This window comes from Ambystoma mexicanum, chromosome 2q (assembly GCF_040938575.1).
Source record: "Ambystoma mexicanum isolate Mex_15411 chromosome 2q, UKY_AmexF1_1, whole genome shotgun sequence".
Classification (NCBI taxonomy): domain Eukaryota; kingdom Metazoa; phylum Chordata; class Amphibia; order Caudata; family Ambystomatidae; genus Ambystoma; species Ambystoma mexicanum.
The window spans coordinates 774,479,686-774,486,680 of NC_090924.1; the positions used below are offsets into that span (position 1 = coordinate 774,479,686).

Consider the following 6,995-nt stretch of genomic DNA (forward strand, 5'->3'; position numbering starts at 1 on the left):
CATCATCGGCATACAATGAGATGAGTTCTTGCGCCCCCCCCCATGGGAATGCCCCTATGGCCGTGATACCTCCTAAGCCTACATGCCAAGACTTCAATTGCTCTGGCAAATAACAAGGGGGAAAGAGGACACCCATGCCTTGTGCCCCTTCCAAGTCTGAACAAGTCTTCATGGATTAACTGCGTGATCTGCAGGAGTAAACGGTCAGCCAGTATCTTGGCGAAGATTTTGGTGTCCAAGTTTAGCAAAGATATCGGCGAATAGGACGAACACTCCAGCGGGTCTTTACCAGATTTAAGGATTAAGGTGATCGCCACTTCCCTCATAGTAGGGGGGAGTTGTCCAGATGCCAAGCCCTCCTCCCATACTTCCAGCATCTGATGTGCCACCTGGGGGCCCTACTCTTTATAGAACTCCGCCGTTATGCCGTCTGATCCGGGCGCCTTGGATGATGGGAGATACCGCACTGCCCGCAAAATGTCCTCCACCACAATGGGAGCCGCCAGCGCCTCTGAAGCCTCGACACTGAGCCGGGGAAGAGCCGCCCCCTTAACATACTCTGTGAGAGCTGATCCTGGCAGAGAGCCCCTCAACGAGTACAAAGCTTCATAGAAACCACGGAAAGACTCTGCGATTTTGCAAGGTTTCATGACTACCCCCCCCCAGGTGCCCTTGCAGCCGTAATTTCCCTATGCCCCCGCTCAAACCACACCAACTTCGCCAGGTGTCTACCAAGCCTCCCCTCCTCCCCGTACTTGCACGCCACTGCCAGCCTCGCAAAATTATCGCACCTCCTGCTCTGCCAATTCGTGGAACCTGTGAAGTCCCTCCTTCAATTTGGATAGCGCACTCTGAGTGCTCGACCTCCCCACCTCCTCCTCCCAGTGCTTGATCTCGGACTCCGTTTCCGTCAGATTTCTTCGAATAAGCTTTAAAACCCCCAATTCTGCAGACAGGCATCCACCCTTTAACACCACTTTAAAAGCCTCCCATAATGTTCCTCTCCCGGCTACAGAGCCCCGATTTTCTTTAAAAAAGTGAGTAATCAAGCTATGGATCTCACTTTTAAAGGCAAGGTCAAGCAACGCCTCTGATTTAAAGCTCCAGCGGGGCCGTGGGGTGCCTCCCTCAAACAAAGGGACCATAACACAAGTGCATTGTCCAAGAGCGTCCGTGGGAGATGTACATAATCTTCGGTGGAGTGCACCAAATGCTGACATGACAGAATGTAGTCCAACCTGGACGAGGTATTATGAGATGATGTGTGGTGTGTGAATCCCTCCACCCCCGGGTGTAGCAGCCTCCAGACATCCATTAGTTCCAGCAGCTCCATAGCTCCGAGTACCGCCTCAGCAGCCCTTGATCCCCTCCTCCCCCCTCCCGATCTATCAATCTGGGGGTCCAGGATCACATTCAAGTCACCCGCCCACAGGATATTAGTGTGCGTAAACTTAAGACACAGCCCCACTATCGTATTAAAGAATTCCGGGTCGTCAACATTCGGCCCATATATGTTAACAAGGGTCAGTGATGTGGACCCTATCGCACCAGACACTAACACATACCTCACTCCTTGATCAACTATCGTGCCACTCACCCGAAAACCCAGCGACTTATGAATCAGCGTCATTCCACCTGCTGAGAAGGACGAATATGTTGTGTAGAACTTGTTGTCTCCCCAGCTCTTGTCCACTCCCTCATTCGCTTTACCTTTGAGGTGGGTCTCCTGGAGCACGACTATACGTGCCCCATGCCTCTCACAATATTGCAGCACCTTCTGCACCTTTCGTGGATCGTTTAACCCCCTCACGTTCCAGCTAATTACCTTATACACCATTGCCAATGTGCAAGTAAAACAGAGGAACCAGGTTGCACCCCAGGACAACCCTTACCACCAGCAAGGACTCGCACCAACAAAGATGATGTGAACCATTTTTAATTAACACCAAACTGCCAGACCAGCACTAAATTCCCCCTAACCCCCCCACCCTCCCCAAACTAATCCCCTGTCCACCTCCCCCACCCACACTGCCCACCCCCATCCGGCAGTGACCCCTTCCCCTCCAAAACAACATCAGTATAAACAAAAGCCCCCCCCCCCAACAACAACCTCCATATGAGCACCAGCACGGGGGCGCCGGATACTGTCGCCCACACGGCCTCTCGCTGTCCCATCGCGAGGCAAGGTCAGCAACTTTTTCTTTAAACGTGAGCCGCTGGACTGATTCATTACATGTCCATGACTATGTTGCAGCCATCGAGCCCCCTGTACAAAACAAAAATAGAGGCCTACAGCCCCTGGCAGCCACTAGCAAACAAGAGTGCACTTCATTCAATCAGGCCTCCCAAAGTCAAGTCCCAGTCCGCAGTGATACACCTCTACTGCATCCTATTTCAGGAGAGACTCGATAAACTCATACACTGCCTCCAGGCTTGTAAATTTTTTTTATTAAAAATGCGCCCTCCCGTTGTGCTGCACCCGTAACTTGGAAGGGTATTGCATTGAATATTGGAGCTGTCTATCTCGGAGCGCCCTCTTGGCTGCAGCAAACGACATCTGGGCCCTCTGGACCGCAGGGGTGAAATCCAGGTAGAAGGACACTCTACAGTTCTCAAAGGTGAGGCCTCCAAGTTCCCTTGCCCTTCTCAAGATAGTGTCCCGATCCCGATAATTGAGTACCTTGGCTATCACCATCTTGGATTTTGTCCTGGCCACGGCACCTGTTGTGTAATTCGGTGGGCCCTCTCCACCAGAAACTGTGACGACAGAACCAGCCCCTGCAGCACTTCCTTAATAAACGTTTCCATAAAGACCTCCATGTTCTGGTGCGGGATCGTTTCTGGCATACCCACCACCCGAATGTTGTTTCTGCGAGATCTTGCTTCGAGGTCCTCATTCTTATCTTTTGTTGCCTTCATCTCCCGCTGCATATTCTGGACCACTCGAGCTGTCTCATTACACGTGTCCGCCAGCGTGCTGATCCTAGTCTCAACTTCGGATGTCCTGCTACTCTATCGATTCTTTCTTGCATCCTGTCGACCTTATAGGTCAGACCGTCAAGTTTGGAGTTAATGGAAGCGAATCCGCTCCTCATTTCAGCCAGCATTAGACTCAATTCAGATGTAGGAGCCTCGGGGCACTCAGCATCCTTTGCCCCCGCCAATGTTGCGGGTATTGCCATGACCTGGGACTTCTGGAGGGCCGGTCGGTCAAGAGCGCGCTGCTCCTGGTCTTCCCTTTGTGTATATGGAAGGCGGGTCTGTCTCTTGTTGCCCATTACCTGATGGGAACTGCACAGCCGGAATGCCATCACCACCCGCTTCCCGACTCCTGGAAGCCCTGCACAACAATAGCCACCGTCACCGCAGACGATGCACCCTCCTGGCCAATCTTTGTTTCACTTCCCAGGCTTATGCGTGATATTCCTGTCACTCAACTCACGTGGCCTCCCACATAGTCAACTTATGGGGCTTCGCTGGACCTCAGCTCACCTCCAACTCCCACGAGGCAACCAGCCCCACACTCTTGCCGTCCCGTGTTCTCTACCCTCCGCCTCACCCTGCCAGGGGGGCGCCCTACCAATTCAAGTCTCCGCCTTGCTGTTTGCCAATATTAGGAGAGGAAGAGGGGAATCTTCCTCAGCACCTCAGCAACCTCCCATAATGTCCCCCGAAGCCCTCCTGCAGTCAGCGCCAGTGACCAACAGCCCAGTGAAGGGACCCAACGCGTGCTACCTATCCGCCCCTGGCATTCCTCCCCCTGGATGCCCGATTCAGGGCCCCAGCACCTCAGCTGTCACATCACATTTAACAGCACATCTGTGCGGTACAATCCTTACTCCCCCAAGACCAATTCCATCCTGTGGCATACTTGAGCAAATTAGGTCTGGGAAACTGGAAGGTGAGCCAGAATGTGTTGTCCACTGGTTATCTACCTCTGCAGGATGTGGCCCTTGTATTAGCAAGGTCAAGTCATCACTGGCCTGCACAGCCTCTGCCGATATTTCCGTTATACACAGGTGCACAAGAAGATCCAAATGTCTGCATCAAGCATTCACTTTAAGAAAAATAAATAAAATAAAAACACACTTTGGTCCTGTACCTGGGGGTAAACTGATGCTATTAAAGGCCCCCCTGAAACCCCACAGGAGACACTGTGGCCCCCGCTCGTCCGGGCCACCAAATTGTTTGATCCTTAACACCGCTCCCGGTGCGCTCACACCTCACTCCCACGGCAGACACTGCCGCGGGATCACACCTCAGCGCCGGGCCGGCCCGCTGTGCCCCTCACCTGCACGCCGGATCCTGGCACCACCTCATCTGTGTACTGTTCCACCAGCAGGCGTGGGCCAATCAAGCCGGGGTCTTCTGACTGGCCGCTTCACTGTGTAGCTGCAGCCGTCCTCAGCCGCTCTGACATCTGGACCAGCGAGCGGGCCGCAAACCCCCTTCCTGGGGGAGGGTATCCAGAGCGCACAGGCACTCGGGCAGAGCCTTCGCCGAGCCGTGCTCCCAGCCTCTCCACGCACTCCCGCTGCAGGCAAGTCCACAGGCTCCTGTTCTCCCCCAACTTCAGCCGGCTGCTGCTGCAATCTCTCACGGTCCAACACTGGCTTCAGGAATCCAAATGGCCTCGATGTACGCGGAATAGACCTCCCCACGCTTCAGGTCCAGCGGGAGCTCACAGAAATGGCGATGGGCTCTCTAGCACCCGCCCCCCTCGAGCCCGTATTTCACATTAGATGGAGTTTACCACCTGCTTTGGGCTGCATTCCCAAGCAACCCGACTCCAAGCAGACCCGATCCCGGCGTGCCAGAGGCTGCTAGCGGCCTAACACCGTCCACGGGGTGAGACTTGATCAGAAGGACTTGAGCCCCCTAAGCGATACATGGAGTCTGTGTTCTTTATGCCACATTTCCCACGCCTGCCGCTGAATGGGGAATCGGTGCAGTGCTCTTCCCTCTTCACTCACAGTTACTGAGGGAATCATAGTTAGTTTCTTTTCCTCCGATTAGTAATATGTTGAAATTCAGTGGATCACCACGCCTGATCAGAGGCCGTAGAAAGCATGGAGTGGCTGGCCTGCCTCAGGGCTGTATGGGGGGTTGGCCCCGCCCCTGTGCCTCTGGCACGTCCGAGTATGCGCTGCCCTGATCTGCGGCCAAAGCCCAAATGGTCGAGAGGCCCACGCTCCAGGGCCATCTTGCGCCGGCAGCCATGGAACACAACAGACAGCCACACGCAGCATAGCCAGGTGCCCCAGGCTAGGGTGAAGGTGCACCAGGCTTTTTAAAGGCCCGCTGCTGCCACCACGGCACGCCAGGCACCCGGCCTTCCCAAAACCCGCACGAGGCAGGGAAACTGGGGAGGCCAGGTCCAGGGATACTGAGACGGTGCCGATCGGGGTCTGACCTTAGGGGGACAAAGGGAACAGGGTCCCTGAAACAGCCCTGGCCGCGCCCCTGTGAGGGAACCCGGGGTGACTGTTGTTCAAGCGACCCTCAGACAGGCGTAGGCCCAGGAGGAACCCAGGGCCGCAAGGTGCATTTGAAGTGTCGATGATCAATGTGTCCTGCAATTCACACCAATTCTCGCAGCTAGCTGCATTGTTCACCAATGCAGAAGAGCCGAGTGATCACCACTATGAGTCACAGGCAGCTTTTTTTTGTTCCAGGCGTCGGCCTGACCCTGCCATTGCAGGAGAGGCCGGGAGGCAGCACCGCCTGTGGCGAGAAAGACGCGTGCCTGGTCTAGCTTCCCCACTTGAGAATCGTCCGAGACCACTGTGGTTTAAAAACAAAATTAATCTATGGGCGGCTGGAACCTCGACGACCGCCCGTCGAGTAAGCCTGCTGCACCATGGCTCAGGGCTCGTGCCTGGCATGACGGGCCCTTGTCTGCCTGTGGAGGCGCCCCACTCGGGGCTCCCCTGCCGACCGGGGTGCACTCACCAATGCCTGCCCACAGGTCTGAGAGAGGAGCGCACGTCCCCGGCCGGCAAAGGGGGGGGGGTCGGTGAGGGTCCGTGCAGGGCTCCCTCTCTGGTGCGTGGTTGGGGACATCCCCAGCAGGTGAACCCAACCCTGCCAGGCATCCCTGTCCATCTGCCAGATCGCGGACCCCCTCCGGTGGAAGGGAATACCGCCCCCCTAGTGCCCGGTTGCCTACACGCCCCGGACCGCTCTGCTTGCCGGACCATAGCATGAGGGTTGCCTTGGGCTGTGGGTGTGTGCGCGTCTGGGATGCAACCGAGTTCGGGCCCGCGGCTCTCCCTTCGGCTGCTCTGCTGTTAATGATCCTTCTTGCCCCCACTCACAAGCAGATACCCCAAACATTACATGTCCCAATTCACACTCAAATGCCCCATTCCCCCTTCCAAACATACGTTCCAGATTCAAATGCCACCTCCCTCCGGACCAACATGCCACCATCCCTCCCTCCGAACCCACACAAAGACACCAACATCCGTCCCTCCATACCCACACCAAGATGCTCTACCCCTCTCTCCAGAGCCACACCCATATGCTTCACCTCTACCTCCAAACTCACACGGCACCATCCGCCTTCTCTCTATACCCACACCTGGATTACCCCCATCTCTTTGATACACACATGCTGCCACCCCTCACATTGACCAAAATTCTTCTCTCCAAACATACATACCCTATCCCTCCATTCACACCCAGATGCCCCATTCCTTCCCACCAGAGTGCTCAGGCCCTCACTCAGGCCCACATGCTCCATCATTCCCTGACATGCCCCCATTACATGCCCTGTCCTGCCATTCCAGATCAATGATGCTCCCCTCCGATCCGGACTCCACCAAGATGCCCAATCACTGTAACGCGGGAATGACCTAAAAAACATGGTGGCGGTGGGCAGCCATTTTGGACATTCATTTCCAAAACCACAATGGAAGTCTATGTTTCTGTGAGCTCAGTCAGCAGCCACATGTTCTGCCACAGTTGCAAGATGTATATCTGGAAGCAGATTA

General features: G+C 55.3%; 1 pseudogene; it reads right to left on the reverse strand.

Moving 5' to 3' along the window:
- Positions 1-5,496: 5,496 nt before the first annotated feature.
- On the reverse strand, positions 5,497-5,651 carry LOC138570385 (5.8S ribosomal RNA; annotated as a pseudogene).
- Between the last annotated feature and the right edge of the window lie 1,344 nt (positions 5,652-6,995).